Source organism: Delphinapterus leucas, chromosome 2 (assembly GCF_059928025.1).
Source record: "Delphinapterus leucas isolate spDelLeu-1000000601 "Yukka" chromosome 2, BTC_Dleu_Yukka2, whole genome shotgun sequence".
NCBI lineage: Eukaryota > Metazoa > Chordata > Mammalia > Artiodactyla > Monodontidae > Delphinapterus > Delphinapterus leucas.
This window is the reverse complement of record NC_143130.1, coordinates 86,477,445-86,495,671: the sequence shown is the minus strand read 5'-3', so window position 1 is coordinate 86,495,671 and position 18,227 is coordinate 86,477,445. Positions and strand designations below refer to the sequence as shown.

General features: G+C 38.3%; 1 pseudogene; it reads right to left on the bottom strand.

Moving 5' to 3' along the window:
• LOC111171843 (uncharacterized) overlaps window positions 1-18,227 on the bottom strand; it is a 114,795-nt pseudogene that overhangs the window by 82,374 nt on the left and 14,194 nt on the right.

Below are 18,227 nucleotides of genomic sequence, written 5' to 3'. Positions count from 1 at the left end.
ACTTAACATTTAGGGTTATCAACCACTGCTGGTTTTCCATAATATATTTCACTCCTGATTTTATCTGAAAGAGATATGATTACTACCAACATTCAAAAAGTGGTACTTTATGAATTAGTAAGCTCTTGGCTCATTTTTGAAGTAGATTTCGGATTTAAAATAGACTACCACACTGCTAACTACTTCACCTGATATTTGTCAATAACATAGAGGCTTCATTCAAGAAACCTGCTGACTTATAATTACCTGAAACCCGGTGATGACTCAAGGTTTTGTGGGGCCTGAAGCTCATCTACGTTGAGAAATCCTATCTAATAAAAACATGTAAAGTTATGAAAACAAAAATCGCTATGACCCTTCTCAAGACCTTGGAAGCGACCTATGCAAGTGAGGAGCCCTGAACCCTAAGCTTCATTTAATTCATGATAAATCCACCTAAGCTGGGGCCCTTTTCCAAACTTATTTAATGCAGGAAAATTATAAACACCCCAGTAATATGTCATTATAGGTAGTAAAATGACTTAACTCAAGGGTGGTGTCTTCCCTTGGTGGCTTGCCTTTGGAAAGAGATGCAATAAAGCTTATGTCTCACCATGGCAAATGTTTCCTGAATCAAATTAGCTTTGTCTATTAGAAAGACTTAGCCCAAAACAAAGACTTACTATACTGTGACAATCTTTTGAAAGTAACTGTGAACGAGTTTTAGGAGTACAGTACTAATTGATTTCCAACACCAGATAGTTCTGATTCTTTCACTACCTTTTTCTGTCATTTAAGAGGAACACAAATACAAAAGGAACAAGTTGGTGCCTCTTCCATTACAAATCTTTTCTAAACTACCACCCATTTTCTACTTCATCACCCACCTCCCTCACCTTGTTACCCTGCTGCATAGATGCTAGAATGGCTCTCATCTATGTTTTCCCATCAACATCCATCTTTCTCCTTCCAGTATGAAAGCTTCTTGGGGACAAAGTCCCTGCCCTATGCGTCTTTGTATCCCCAGTATTTTGTACAGTGCTGACACACAGTGGGCATGGCACTCAGTGAATGTTTTTGAATGAATTCATTAATTTTTAAACTGCGATTTCTTTCTTTCTTTATTTCCACAATATATTGTCCTGTGTTGCCTACATAACTATAGTGAAACTCTGATTCTTATAAGGAACTCTTGCTGTTACTGGATGTTTAGGAAAGGTGGTGAGCTTAAGACGTTGTACTGACGCTACAAAAACCTCCTTGTGAAGGGACCTCATGAGCCTGGTGTGCAGGCAAAAGAACAACTGACCCTTGGTGCTCTCTCCCCAAGGTAGGCATCAGCAAACTAACAAGGGAAAGGAAGGAGGCCGCTAAAACTAGGCATCTGTAGGAATTGCTAATCCAGTTCCAGACACAGCCTCAGCACCTTCATTAACCCAAAATGTGTGAACTGTGTAAAACTGGATTTCTGACCCAAAAGACAGGTAAGAGAGTCTTTTCCAAAGCCAGGTGTAGAAGAGCTCTCTTTACCTTGAGTCTGAAATCACCTTCGGGCCATTGAACGTACCCACTATCATTTCATTGTGTCAAGAGAAATCACAGAATTTTTGAGCTGAAGGGGTGTGAAACCCACATTTCTTATTGAAGAGTAGTCAGCAAAGAAAGTATATTGAATTAGGCTACAGCAATATATTTTCTTTATATTTTTCACACTACAGCTGAACACAAACAACGTCTTTCTCCATACCTCAAAGTTTCCTATTGGTCACAGATAATTCACTTCAGAGATATATGCTTTTTGAAAAACAATGTTCTGGGTGGCTGGGGAGAGCCCTGTGGTGTGTGTTCAGGAATTCTTTCTGCTTTACCATTTAAAAGAGCTAATAATGTTGGGGAAGCACCCACACATTTTGCTCCCTGAAGAAGTGGGTGCTAAACTTAGTTCTTTGCAGCTCTGTGTTGCATACATTTTATGCAGTTAGGAACTTTGCACATAAGCAGGAATCAAAGTTAAATTCAAAAGTGGAACTTCATGGGCCATTCGCATATTGGAGAGGCATCAGTGGGATTCCTTGACAATGCGACTTTGAGTGTTTTTGCTTGGTGCCTTTTATTGCCCATGCCAAAGATAAGTACTATGGAAAGCAGAGTGTTTCATATATATATGAGTTAAACAAGTCTCATGGCCTCTTTGTTCCTTAGTTTCCTCATTTGAAAAAAAAAAATGGCTCTCAAGACATAATTTCCTGAGTTCATACCGGGCTTACACCCAGCTAACCAATAACTGCATGATGTTTTTACACACAGTTTTTTACATTTATTCATCTTCTGTTTCACTTACTACTTGTGGAAAAACTGCATTCCATGCTGGGCCTGAAACGTTCCAAAGTTCAGTTCTGTAAGTAAATTGCAACCAAGATTTCTACAAAAAAAGACACAAGCAAAAGAAGAAGAAAAATATATATTCTTTCAGAACATTTATCCTTTGGCAATCATTCTAATTTATCTATGATGAAACATAACATCACTACTCCCTCCATACACTAAAGAAATCTCACTGTGGAAGATGTTATGATTTATACTTTCATGATTATATATGTGGTGCATTAGATACAAAATAGTAAATGCTCATTAAATACTTGTGTTAAGTGATCTTTATTTCTCTAGAAAGGCAGCACTATAGACATTTTTGGCTGGGTAATTCTTTGCTGTGGGAGGCTCTCCTGTACACTCTTGGATGTTTACTAGCATCTCTGGCCTCTGTCCACTAGATGTCAGTAGCATATACAGATCTGACAAGCAAAAATGTCTCCAGACACTACTAAATGTCACCTACGTGCAAAATCACCCTGGGTGAGAACCACTGCTCTATAATGATTCACTCTGATCTGTGTAATAATTCTCACACTAATCTTTGCTAGAGACAAAAAGGATTTGCTACAAAATTTTACTGGTAATTTTAATCATCTTTCAAAATGAGTAACAAATTAATTTTATAAAAAATTAAGCTTTATAAAATTTGCAAACATAATCAATTATATTTGTAACTTACATAAACTGCAAAAAAGGTAGTGGTTCAAATGTACATCTTTCGATAGACGGTATTTTATTGCACGATAAATCTCTAGGAAAAGTAAAAGGAAAATATTGCCTCAATTAGCTATTAGATATCTAATTAGTAGGGATAACTAGTAGAAGTTAGAATGATAATAATAAATAAGAAGCTTTGGTCTAATCTCCAAACTTTAGGAATTACTATTTGAACCTTCCAGAGCCCCTAACCCTGCCTCACCTCTCTTAAGAGTCTCACCTTCAGGATCTTCGTAAATTAAATATACAGCTATAGATCAATAGATTTTGGAGGTAACCTTTTCTGAGGGCAGAGGCATTGATTAGATTCCACCTTTTGTGGTCTCATCAAATTCTAGATTATGAGCTCAAAGTTTTTATCTCTATATATCATTATAATTTCTAATATTAAAAGGGATATTCTTATATTTACACACTCCCCAGTATAGTTCTGTTTTTCTCGGCCAATTCATTACTAGTAGAAATAAAAGATAACCTTTCACACAACTTTAAAGGGAGTTACTCCTATCATTAATATGTCATGTTAATTTAGGATTACACTTTCTATCATATTGACTTTTATTCGAAAATACCTACTCTTGACAATAGCTGACTATCATATTTCCATTGATTCCAGCTTAGTCTCTCATTTCACCTGGATGGGTATAACTGTCTTCTGACTGGTGTTTCCATCTCTACCCTCTCCCTTTCTAAGCCATCCTCCACGCGATCACCAGATTAACTCTTTGGAAGCGGTTCTCAAATGCCAGCATCTCTTGTGAGCTTATTGAATATACAAATACTCAGCCTACTCTGGACCTCTTGAATCAGTAACTATGGGGCTGGAACTTGTGTTTTCACAATCCCTCCAAGTGGTTGGTTCTGTTGCAGGCTAAAGCTTGTCCTAAAGCACTGCTGTGGTAACATGGTAGCTTGGCATGTTATCCTTGGCTTGGCCTCCAAAGCCCTAGATGATCTGGCTCTAATCTCCTACTCTTCCCACTTGTACTCTACAGGTACTCAAAGTATTTTTCCTGTGTGTTGCCTTTCTCCCACTTTCCTTTTGCAACCTTACTCTTCCCAAGATGTCGGTCACTGATACCCAATGGCCCTTCGTGCTCCCATTTAAACAGCATTGCTCTAATAACATCTTCCCTGATCCAATTTGAAGTCTTTTTTTTACCTCTTTTGTGATCCAATACCAACTTGTAGCTCTCCTTCCCCATATTCATTTCTTTCTTTAAATATAGCTATTTTTGCAACCCATTTCCTCTGAGCATAAACTCCTTCAAAGTATGGACTAGATCCTGCTTCTGTGCATAGTCTATCATGTTGAAAGCCAACGCGTGGACATGAAGCAAACTCAAATATTTATAAAATCAACAAATAGCTGGGGAGTGAATAGAAGGAGGAAATGACTGTTTTAAAAGAAATGTAGGTTTATTACTTCATGGTGCCTCCATAGCACTTTGTCATTCTGGTTTGAGCTTATTATATGTTTATTTTACCTATGAGATCATGAGTTGCTAAAAGGAATCCTGTCTTACCCATCTTCATGTTTACAACAATAGGCATAGTGTGTATTAGCATATTCTTTTTTCGCTTTTTATTAATTGGCATTTTTTTTAAAGAATGAGAATACTTATGCTAACATAAAATAATCAGATTATAAAGTATTTCATAGTAGAAGTAATGAAGGGCCTAGTCCACTGAGCAGTTATCTTATTTGTTTTTCTGCAAACTGTGTTTGTAAGGTTTGGAGCCCAGATGGCAGAGAAGAGACTAATATAAAGGTGATTGCCCCTTAATGCTTGGAAGGTTTGATAATTAAAATAACTATTTTTCGGGTCATGTGAGGCTCTTTACACCCACTTCCCTTAAGCCTTTTATATTTGCAAGAAGAATCTATTTGCTAAAGAGGATCATTAATTGGCCTCATAAGGAATAATGACATACACAGCTTTGGATGCCATGGACAAAGGACAAGAACTGAGCTTTTATAGCAAAAAACACAGTTATCTCCTTATCCCTAAATAAAAAGAAATACTAGGCAAGCATTTCCTCTTTGATAAAGAAGCTGGAGAGGGAATTCCCTGGCGATCCAGGGGTTAGGACTCGGTGCTTCCACTGCTGGGGACCTGGGTTCAATCCCTGGTCAGGGAACTAAGATCCCGCAAGTCGTGTGGCGTGGCCCTAAAAACAAAACAAACAAACAAACAAAAAACAGAAAACAAAAGGCTGCAGAGATTTTTGTTAGGGGCATTTCTGATATGCTTATTTAGCGTGAACATTTCTAAATATACCACTTAACCATCATCTTAAACATTCTTAATATCAGTATCACAGTTCGTGCACTGAAATCCTTAACAACAGTATTTTCTTGTGGTAACTTAATGTGTTCCTGACCGTACTGATTTTTTTTTTAAGATTTTTTTTTTTGATGTGCACCATGTTTAAAGTGTCTATTGAATTTGTTATAATACTGCTTCTTTTTTTTCATGTTTTGGTTTTTTGGCCATGAGGCATGTGAGATCTTAGCTCCCTGACCAGGGATCGAACCCACTCCCCCTGCACTGGAAGGCAAAGTCTTAACCAGTAAGCCACCAGGGAAGTCCCTTTACAATACTGTTTACATAATTCATCTGCTTAAATATTTAATACTTAAACGTTAATTTAATTTACATTAAATTATCAAAGCTATGAGTTAATGGCATTCATATTAATGTAAGTGTTCTATATTTTCTTGTCCTGTAGGTGACAATTTGAGGTTAACTTTAATTCCTCTCATTTCACTAAACCAACTTTCTCAATCCTTTTCTGTATAGGCCAGATAAATAAATATTTTAGGCTTTGCAGGCTACATACAGTCTCCGTCACATAGTTTTCTTTTTTCTCATTTATAGCCCTTTAAAAATCACTTTTAACTTATGGGCTGTATAAAAATGGACTGTGGGCCAGATTTGATCCATAGGTCATAAACAAAATGTAAATACAGATGGAGACTATATGAACACGTATATAACAAGGTTCATACGGGAGTCTATAATTGCTGAGACCTCATTACCACTTTTCCTCTACAACTAAAGGGTATTTTTCTATCTATACCTTGTCTATATAGTTAAAAAATTTTAAATGAATAGGAGATATTTAGTGCTAGCGATGGGCTGGGGCCCTACACAGACTTACAGAATTGTAGAATTTAATTGCTAGAAGAAATTGAAGACATTATCTCACTTGAACCCCTTAATTACTGTATAGATAATCTACTTTATAGATAAGAACTCATAAATAAATATGATTAACTTACAAATATTAGAGGGATAGCAAGCCTTCAAATGAGTTCTTATGTAATTCAGTCAAATCATTTTCACTGAGAATTCTGAAAAATGAAAAGATTGTTTCTGGATCAAAATGCAAAATAACTACAACTATATACTACATTGGACTAACTCCTATATGTGGAGGAAAGCTGGGTAATGGTGTCACCTGAACAACATAATTCTTATTTAATTTAGGGATGGTGATTTCTGCTCTGTTTCCATTTAAACCTTCTTTTCACGTCCTCCTTTGTGTCCATCTCTCTCCATCATGCATGTGCTTACGCGCGCGTGTGCGTACACACACACACACACCACCCACTCTTCCCACCAAATCATACAGTTAATGCCTACTCTCTAGATCAGGAAGTCTTGGTTAGAACCCTGCTCTTGGTTGCACCAACGTTGCAGCGCTTCCCTTCCCTACTCTCTTTCCCCAAACCTTATTGGGAAGTCCCACACAGAACTGTATCAGGGCAAATGAAGCCATCTGATTTTTCCCCCATTACAAACTTTTAGAAAACTAAAATGTGCATAAAATATACATAACTGTTCAATAATTCAATTGAACAACTGTTCAACTATTTAATAATTACAAAACATATGCCCAAGTAGCACCATTCACATCAAGAAAGAATCCTGCCAGCATCCCAGAAGCCCCCCGTGTGCCCTTTTCCAATCACAACGCTCTCTCTGACTTCCTAGAGGGAACAACTATGCTCACTTTAGTAATAATTTCCTTGCTTTTGAAATGTGGTTTTGCCTTTTCGCTATCAGCCATAAACAACACAGTTTAGTCTTGCTTCTTCTTGAACTTTATATAAGTGGAATCATATTATATGTATTATTTTCCACATGGCTCTTTTTATTCAACATTATTTTGTAAAATTATTTTATTTTTACCTGTAATATGTAGTGTTGCATGTCCAACTACATGAAGATTCTGAGTATTTGAAAGTGGCTAATGTGACTAAGGAGTTGAATTTTTAATTTAATTCATTTCAATTATTTTAAAATTAAAACTAAAACTGATACTCAATGTAATTATTGGAAAATGTTTATGTTAGCAAAATTTTCATGTGTGATACTACATTTTCGACTGTAAATTTTATGAAATCTAAATACCAATCAAGTATTTGTAATAAAATTTAGCAACCAAATTGTGATTTCAAAGAGTTAGTATGGGAAAAAAATGTAGATCCTCTCATTAGTTTTTATATTGATTACGTGTAGATATGATAATACCTTGGATATTTTTAAATACTTAGTATAAAAAACGTAGAATAGCTTATTAATAATGTATATAATGATTACATGTTAAAATGATAATATTTTGGATATAAGGGTTAAGTAAAAGATATTAACATATATTTCATCTGTTTCATTTTACTTTTATTTTTAAGTGGCTATCAGAAAACTTAAGATTACTTATGTGGCTTGCATTATGTTTCTGATGAAGTGTATGACTTCTAAGTATGACTATACCACACTTTACTCATTCAACTGTTGGTGTATACTGAGATTTTTCTAGTTTTTATTTATTAAAGACAATACTGCTTTGAAACTTCTTGTATTTGTATCCTGATACATATTTGCCTGAGTTTGTCTAGGATGTAATAGGGATACAAAATTGTTTCCTAAGAAGTTGTGCTATTTCAAGTTGGCAGATTGAAGCATGTCAAGTCTCCACCCCTTCAACTTCCACCAAAATCCTTAAGAATGATAGAAAAGATATAACTTAAAAATCACAACCTTAGCTCAATGTGTGGAAGCAGCTCTCCTACCAGAAACGTCCCCGAGCTGCCTTCAGGGTGATCAGTTGGAATAGTGCGGTAGGAGCAGCCTACAGCACACATCAACCCCACATCTTCCCTCCTTGATCAAGGCAGCAAAAGGTGTTTTCTTCTAGGCAGAGTAATTGGTGTTAGAAAGTGGGCAAGGTCCCAGAACCCTGGAAGAAAGGTATGCACGCCCTGACTAGCCACCAGAAGGCACCTTCCACCTCTGCCTTATTCTCAGGGGAACCCATTGGGTGTAATAAGCCCCAACAGCTCATTTCACTTCTCCCCTAAAGCTAGGAAAGAAATGCAGTAGAATCTCAACTACAAAGGTGAATTACACTCAGGAATGACCAAACAATGTGAGAAAGTCAGCTCCATTAAGGACAGAAAACAAAAACAAACATAAGAGCTTATAGCCAATGAATGAGAGTTAACAAAGCACAAGAGGACCTTAGGATAGCACAATTATTACCCTCAGACAGATGTAAGCAGATAGTGTCTCCATTAATCAACTCAAGAATATACGAATGAAAAGTGTTAGCAATAATAAAAAAAAACTCAGTATATGAGCAGCAGAAATGACAGTTAAAGAATAATTTAGGAAACTGAGAGATGCAGCCAATGACTTCTCCAAAATGCAGAATGAAGGGAGCAGGAACGATTCACAGTCAAGCCTGACGCCTGGGTCTGCATGAAGAATGTTAAGCCCTTTGCTTCTGCTGGTCTCACAATAAAGTCTAGTAACATGCTGCGGGGAGGAGGGCGTGGTGTTTTGCACCTGTTTCTTATATCTGATAAGCAGGAAGGAACATAGCCAGTATCCCAAGAGTGGAGTGAGGGACTGGTAGAGAGAGCCAGTACAGAAGAAAGTATATAAGATGTCAAAGGTAGGTTTCTCTTGCCTGGAAGAATCCCCTTCCTTGCAGGTAATATTAACAGTGGTACATCCTTCAGGAGCCTTGGGGATCTGAGCACAGGCTATGTTGCCTTGTGAATCTATTTCCACTGAGTTCTGCATTTAAAACGTTCTGCTTTTCACTCACAGTGTCTCTTGGTCACATATTTATATTAATTCCATCTCATAGTTTAATTCCAGCTCATAAATTAATTCTTTACTCATAGCTTATGAGAATTAAAATATTACTACCTGGAAACTCTGCAACTCAGTTATTAAGGTGGTTCATATTATACAGAATATAGTCACACACATTTGTGTAAGATCACTAAAGCAAATACACAAAAGACTTCAATTCCCACAATGAACTCTTGGAGCCCTGAGCATGCTTCAAAGACCCTGACCTCAATTTGAAATTCACCGTTTTAGAAGGAATCGCAGTGATTGTCAGAATACATGTTAGGGGGAATGGTCAACAGATGGTGCTAAGATTGATTGTTTTCTCACCTCTAAATAGTGGTGTCATATTTCCATGGAAATTATCCAAAAAGAAAAGAGAAACAAATCAGTATGTCCAACGACATTTATGGTAACCCTTTCCATACCTTCAAAGGTAGGAAAAAACTCTACCTCCCCATATCGCGTAACAAAACTGTATGTATACACCATACATGATATACAAACATCACAGGAAATGATGGTATATGAAAAAAAGCTACATAAAAGTGGAACTCATATATACTAATTATAACTTTGAACACTGACAAGAATTCAGTAAGTACAGCAAAGAGATGATCCTCAACTCTTTATGGCACTGTCTTCTCTGACTGGCTGATGCCCATATCAGACTGGTTACAGTTTGAATATCATGGTAGGACAGGGGGTAACCAAACAGTATGTATTTCAAATTAATGGGGTTTCTTTCTCTGAAGTTGTTTGGATGACAGGATAGTAGAAATTTTTAAAATAACAACGGTAAATTCAGCCTAGAAGTAAAGTTTAGACTGAGAATGAGTTAGTCCCCAAAAATTTACCCAAAAAGGAGCTTCAAATAAGCAATAACTGAATAACTGAAACAAAATACATTAATCTGTAAAATTCCAAATATTCATTTTGACTGAAGAAAAAAATTTTTAAACTATGGGGAATCAGAGTTAAAGCCAGATCTAAAACTTTCTCACACCATGCAAATATCAAAACCAGGCATGAAGTAACATTTAAGAAAGATCCATGTCTCACTTTTGACCAGGGTTTAGTCTAAGGCAATCTTCTGAATTTCACATTCATTCTTGATTCTGCATTACTGACAATTATCCTTCTTTCCACCTCTGTAACTTCTAGGAAATTGAGAGGTCTCAGGGTTTCTTTGTTTGATTGATTTAACTATATATGTATATACACACACACACAATGCAAACAATAGGCCTTTCTGGAACTGATCTACTCTCCTTCGCCTGCTTTCTTTCTCCACAAAGTACTTAACAATGCTTGAAATTATATCTATTTATTATACTTATTTCTATATATTTGTAAACCCCCTGAGAACTGGGATACTTGGTCTGTTTCATTCTTGGGCCTGTAACCCTAGCATGTAAAAGAGTTCCTGGCATATAGTAGATACTCGAAAAATATTTTTTGAATGAATTCAGAAAGTGACAATTATCAACTATCAGATACTTTTATTTAAAACAAATTATCCATTTATCGTCACTCATGAGGATAAGTACAGGAAAAGAAATGTCTTTCTTCTCCCCTACATTTGTGACTCAATCTTTTGAGACAAGAATCCTTTGAGAATTTCATAAAAGCAATGGTTCTTTTCCCTAAAAAACTGCACTTTCTTGAACACACGCAAAAGTGTGCATGCAATTTCGACTTGTGGATTATCCTTTTAGGGCAGAGGTCTGTGAATAGAGAGGACTGAATCCAGAGTGCCAAACTTGGATGGGAAATAAAAGTACATCTCAGGTTTCACAAATCTCTAACTAAAATCAGCACTTCCTTCCATTATGAATGTAGGCAACAAACCACAGTAGATCAGCAGTATAGTTACTTTGGGCCCAACAGAAATCACAGGTCATTTCATATCACATATATATTGCAGATACCTCGAAATATCATTTATTCTCATCACTACCCTGGAGTTATAATATTTATTAGACCTACCACTGTATCTTGTTTTTTAATGTGTTAAGAGAAGCATATTTATTACTATTTCATTAATTTTAAAAATATTCTGAAAACTATTTCAATATAGCTGGTTTCCTTTGTTTTTCTATATAGTTGGGCTTATTATACATTTTAAAACATTATCTCAAGAACATAAGCTTCTGCAGCTTGCCAAAGAGGTATACACTGGGGAGCAGGAGGGAGGTTAAGGAATCCTGCTTTGGGGAACCACTGACCTCAAGTTAGGAACCTCTGCTTATAAGGTATAAACTTCAAGCTGACTTAGAAATCTTCAAACCTTACCAGACTCATGTTATAGTGTATCGCCTCCCAAACATGCTTTTTAAAAATTAATTTTTAATTTCAATTTATTTTTTTAAAAATATCTAATATATATTCACATCTCAAAATTCCAAAAATATGTAGCACACAATTCAAACATTTTCTCTTACCTCTGTCCCTCAGTCTACCACTCCCCTCCACTCCCAGAGGAAATTAAGTTATCTATTTCTTGTGCCAAATGATTTTCATTTTTCTTACAAGTTTGGGAAATAAAATCTCCAAGTTAGATACCATCACGGGAAATATAAACTACATATAATATTTACGAAATCTGTAAATTAAAAAAATTGCCTGGTTCTAGCATTTTTTTCCTTACCAGTAAGATAACAGACTAAGGAGGCATCTCTTTAAGGGTGGTCATAATACCTGTTTTTAGATTGACTGTTATGTCTTTTATTATTAATTCAGAAGTCATCTATGACTTGTCTATTCAACTTGAACTACAGATATGACCACAGACTGTTATGAAAAATTACTTTGAATGTTTTTTTCCAAAATCATTTATGTATCCAAACTGACATTTTCTACAAATCTATAAAAAAAAATAGTAACAGAAAAATGGGCAAAGGACAGACAATTCAGAGATAAAATACAAATGTTCAGTAAACATATAAAGATATTTAAGTTCACACGTAATAAGAAAAATTCAAATTCAGATGGGCCTCCTTTTATTCACCCATCAGATTAGCAGAAAAAAAAAAAAAAAAAAGGAGAATATCCAGTGGTGGTGGAAGGGTGTGGGGAAATGAATGTCATCACAGCATGATGACTGGAGTATAAATAAGTTGGCACAACATTTTTGAGGGCAATTAAAATTTTATATCTAAATAGTCTTCACCCCAACAATCCCATTTCTAGATAACTATTCTATAGAAATTAATGATCAGGCTCACAAAAATGCATGTACAAGGATATTCATTGCAGCAATGCAAGTAACAAGAAAACTGGACAAAATCTAAACATCCTTCAATAGGGACATTATTAAACTGTGATACATTCATACTATGGAATATTATGCAAGAGTTTAAATGAACGGGGTAAAGCTCTATGTACTGGGAAGCAAAGAAATCTAAGACATATCATGAAATGAAGGAATCAAGTTGCAGGATGTTACTTATGTATAAAAAAGATAAGAAAAACACACAAACCTATTTTGCTATCTGTAAATATGCATGTACTCAAACGTACAGAAAAAAGTCTGGAAGGATTAATACAAAACTCAAAGTAGTGGGTGGGGGATTAGGGCACAAGGAGGGTTTTCACTATATCTGTTATTTCATTGTTATATATTGAGAATATAATCATGTATTACTTGTATAACGGAAAATAAGTTTAAATTGTCTCTTACTGATTTTAAAGAGGTCCTGCCAAATTTAATTTTTAAAATAAACACAGAATGTCAATCATTAGGTTGCTTTTGGGATATGGAAGGGGAAATACCTTTTCTCACAGGTATTGACCTCAAAATTCTGGACAAAGAAGGATCTTACAATGCAGTTAGCTTTTTGTATTCATATTTGGGGAGAGTATACTCACAGCTTCTAAGGCCAGCAGTATGACTTCCATATACTTTCATCAATGTAAGAAATAGAGTTTCCTTGGAAATTTCTGTGAAGAAACACAGTTCATATCCTTTTATAGGTAGGAAGAGAATGTAGAGAATAAGGAAAAGAATAGTGGCCACCGAGTGGGAAATATTCAAATGCAGAAAAGACCAGCTTTCCAGTTCCCACAGCTTATCGGCTTCTCAGTGTGCACAAGTAATAAAAACATACTGTGAGGCCACTGGCACAAACAATGAGGCATCTCCTCAGAACCTGAAATTCCTATCTGTCCAATTTCTTGGATACATGCCAATTACTTTTTTTCCAAAATCACTTTTGTGTCTAAAATGACTCCTACAAATCAATGAGAAAAATGGCAAACATTTATCAATATCAGCAAATAAATATAAAGAAATCCTATGCCAGGAAACATCAAGGCTTTGGCTCAGTCCCCTCAGAATCTCTGCATGAGTTAGAAGGATACAGGCAATTAGAAATTATAGGGAGTAATACGAAAATATCTCTTCAACATATTGCATAGGGAAAAGCACAGGTCACTGAGCAAGGAATAAAGTTATTACCTCATTAGGAGAACAAAATGCAAAGGAAAGAGATCGGAAGGAAGGACACACATCAAAACAGTAACAGGAGTTACCTTATTGGTGGTAGGGAAGGTGGGGTGCAATTTTCACATTTTATCTTATACACTTCTGTGACATTTCTTTTTTTAAACAGTGAGAATGTATCCATGAATTAGACATGTTTAAGACAAGCTGTTAAATGCCTGAGGTTCAGTTTCAACCACTAACTCAGTGGATGACTTTGAATCTTTTGCTTTAGCTTTGTCCTCTTCCCTCAGCAACAATGTAACTATTCAGTTTATATGCACATTTTTCACGGGAGTCAGAAATAAGTCAAAACGGATACCTGTCTGCCCATCTGCCTGAGGGACATTTTCACTCAAACAGAGCCTTCTGCTTGCTTAATCCTCACCAATAAAAGATGCCTAAGACTGAACTCATCTCCCTCAAACTGCCTCTGCTTCCCAACTGCTGTATTTCCACCTGCTATACCACCATCATTCTGCCCATCAACACATGTGAGTTTTCTCTTTCCTGTACCACAGTCCCACAACTCTAGTCAATTACTATATCTTACCAGTTTTTCCTCTGTAGTACTCTCAGGTTTTTCTTTCTACTTCCACCACAACCACTCTAATTCGGCCCCTTCTCACTTTACTCCTAGATTTTGCTAAAGCACTCTATTTGGTTTCCCTGAATCAAGCTTTCCTCTCTAGATCCCTCTACATATGAAATCTAAAATAAGCCTCTTATATTAATCATTTGTCTCTCTTGCTTGAAAACTTGCAGTGGCTCCCCATAACTTAGAGCGTAACTTTCAAACACCCATTGCCGATAGCCAAGGAATTTTATAATCCTACCTTTCATTGTTGCCTAACCCAATTATTTTCAGCCAGACTAATCGATAAAATTCTGATCATCCCTGCAGTCACACTTTTGCCTAGACTGTACTGCCTCTTATTTTTCTGACAAATCACAGCCAATCTTTAAGTCCTAGCTAAAGATTTAGGTTATCCATGCAGCCTTCTGTGACCTCCTCACCCCTGTGATTACAGGTTCTGGTGAATTACAGCACCTATCTCTATTTCTCTTAAAACTTAATTATATATTACCTCCCTTTTAAGGCATATCCCCTTTCTTCCCACTTGTCATTGTCATGTTCTGGAGACAATGCCATATACTTCTGTGGCTCCCAGAGTATTTAGCCCTGGGTTGGGCACAAAATGGGTGCTACATATAGAAACCAAGGGGAAAAAGATGAGCTCTAGATATAACTGAGGGATGGAATAATAATAATAGCTAACACTAAGATATATGCTAGGCACTGACAGAAGAGCTTTACCTATATTAACTCATCTAAATCTCCCAATGAGATTGGAGCCATTTGGAGATTGAGGAGTCATGTCATCCTATGACATGATGACTACCATAATCCCCATTTTACAGATGAGGAAACTGAGTCATAAAGCTAATAAATGACAGACCTGGGTTCAAACCCAGGTAGTCTGGCTCCAGAATCTCTACTCTTAACCACTTTGCTCTATTACCACAAATGAGATGGGGAGAGGGACATGTCGCTGTAAAGAGGATGGAATAAAGATGGGAGAAGAGTAGATGTTAAGGCATTAAATAATGGGGTAAAAAATGGAGAAAGAAAAAATAAGGGCAATTAAAAGTAAAAGACTGGAGGAGAGGGAAAAATAGTAAGAAGGAGAATGAAGATGAGGAATCATTGACAAACAAAAGGTGTAAACAGAAAGTCAGTCGATGTGGATTGGGGAGAAAAGGAGGACCCAGGAAGACCTGAAGAAAGGCTGCCATGTCAGGCAGGATGCAGAGAACAAATGAGGAGAGGCGATTCTTACATGATGCTGAAGGTGCCATTGTAGGCGTTAGGCTCTGGCTCAGGCACTCTGTAGAGCTTCTGCTTTGGGCTGAGACCAACACACGACAGCGTCTCATTTTTGCAGGTACACAGCTCACATATGCTGATGTTTGTGGTGGCATTCTGTTCTGGCTGCTTCTTTTCTGGGGTATATTTTACACCAGGAAGACCTGTGGATACTGAAAGAACTGTCTCAGATGCCCTTGGTTGCTGAGATATGTTAACTCCCAGGCCCACAGGTGGAACTGTGACTTGAGTCAGGTTTGGTTGTGCAAGTGTCACCTCAGGGTGTTTTGGAGGGGGAGCTGTAGTCTGCTGTAGGGATGTACAATGTCCAGCCTCCATAGCGGGTTCTGGAATTGTGGTTTGCTCTAGGTCCACATGATGAACTGTGACACTCGACGATGTTGAATACTGACCTTGATCCTTACTTCAAGTTGGAACTGTCACCTCCTGCTGGAATGGAGCTTGAATTACTACATCCTGAGGTGCCTCCGGAGGCTGAGTTGTGGTCTCCTGCATGATTGGAGAAGGTACAGTCTCCATATTGCAGCCTGCAGTGACGGTAAGTTCCATATCCATAGTTTGAATTGTGACTTGAGTCAGGTTTGGCTGTGCAAGTGTCATCTCAGGGTGTTTTGGAGGGGGAGCTGTAGTCTGCTGCCGGGCTGTAGAATGTTCAGACTCCGTAGTAGGTGCTTGAGTTTTGGTAAGCTCCAGGTCCAAAGGTTTAACTGTGATACTAGGTGATGTTCGATGCTCAGCATGATCCTGATCTGGGGCTGGAACTAGCACCTCGGGATACAATGGACACTGAGCTACAACTTCCTTAATGAGCTCTGGAGGCTGAGCTTGGGTCTGCTGCATTGCTGAAGAAGGTTCAACCTCCATACTGGATTCCAGAATTAATGTAAGTTCCAGGTCCAAAGGTTGAACTGTGACCTCAGTCAAGGTTGGATGCTGAGCTTGAACTTGCTCTGGATTTGGAAGTGCCACCTAAGGGTATGTTGGAGAATCTATAGTCTCCTGCAGGGGTGTGGAATGTTCACCTCCATAGTAGGTTCTGGAGTTGTGGTAAGCCCCTGGTCTAAAGGTTGAACTGTGACACTGGGTGATGTTGGAAGCTCAGTGTGATCCTGATCTGGTGTTGGAACTATTGGGTTCTGATATACTGGAGGCTGAGCTACAAAAAATTCCTTAGGTGGTTCTGGAGGCTGTGTTAAGTTATCCTACATGGATGGAGAAGTTTCATCCTCCTTAGTGGGTTCTGGCCTTATCATCAGTTTAAGGTCCAAAGGTTGAATAGTGACCTCAGTCAAGGTTGGATGATGAGCCTGAACTTGCTCTGGATTTGGAAATGTCACCTCGGGCTATGTTGGAGGAACTGCAGTCTGCTGCAGGGCTGCAGAATGTTCAGGCTCCGTTGTAGGTTCTGGAGCTCTGGGAAGCCCCTGGTCCAAAGGTTTAACCCTGACCCTGGGCAAGTTTAAATGCTGAGCTTGGTCCTGTCCTAGTGTTGGAACTTTTATCTCATAATGCACTGGAATTTGTGCTACAACCTCCTTAGGTGGCGCTGGAGGCTGAGATGGGGCCTCCTGCTCGGCTGGAGAAGGTTCTGTCTATTTAAGGGGTTCCAGAGGTAGGTCTGGGAACTCCTGCTAGACTGGAGAAGATTCCATATTCTCAGGGAGCTGTAGAAGCTGAGGAAGAGTCCCTTGAGGGACTGGAAATGGTTCCACCTTTGCAGGGAGCTCTGATGAATGAGCCTGAAGTTGCTGCTGTGTGGGAGAAGGTACCACCCATCCTTAGGGGCCTCAGGAGATATATCTGAGCCCCCCTATGGAACTGTAAGCTGAGCTGGAGCCTCTTCCTGGATTAAAGAAAGCTCTATCCCTCCAGGGGGATCTGGAGTCTGAGTAGGGTTCTCCTGCTGCACTGTAGGATGTTCAACCTCATTAGTGGGCTCTAGAGTTAAGACAACCGCCAGATCCATGGGTTTAACTGTGATATTAGGCAACACTGGATGTTCAACTTCACCTTAACCTAGAGGTGAGAATGTCACTTCATTATGTACTGAAGGTTGAGCTGCACCATCTGTACAGGCCCCTGGAGGCTGAGTTGGGTGCTGATGCTGGACTGGAGACGGTCCAACACACTCAGTGGGCTTTGGATGCTGAGCTGAGCTCTCCTGCTGGCTTGGAGAAGGTTCAGTTTCCTCAGGAAGCTCTTCAGGTTGAGTTGGGGCTTCCTGCTGAATTGGAGAAGGTTCGTCATTTTCAGAGGGGGTTGGATGCTGATCTGAATACTCTTGCTGGACGGACAAAGGTTCCAACTGCTGAGGGGAGACTGTAGACTGAGCCGAGGTTTCTTGTTGGGGTGCAGAAGTTTCAATCTCACTAGTGAACGCTGGAGTTATGATAAGTGCAAGATCCACAGGTTTAACAGTGACATCGGGCCACTGCAGAAGCTGAGCTTGATCCTGACCTAGAGGAGAAACTGTTGTCACAGGATGCTCTGGAGAGAAAACTACAGTCACATTAGAGAGCTCTGGAGACTGAGTTGGAGAGGATTCCACCTCACCATGAGACTCTGGATGCTGAGCTGTGGCTTCCTGCTGAGGTGGAGAAGGTACAACGTCAGGAGCCTGTGAGAACTGATCTGGAGT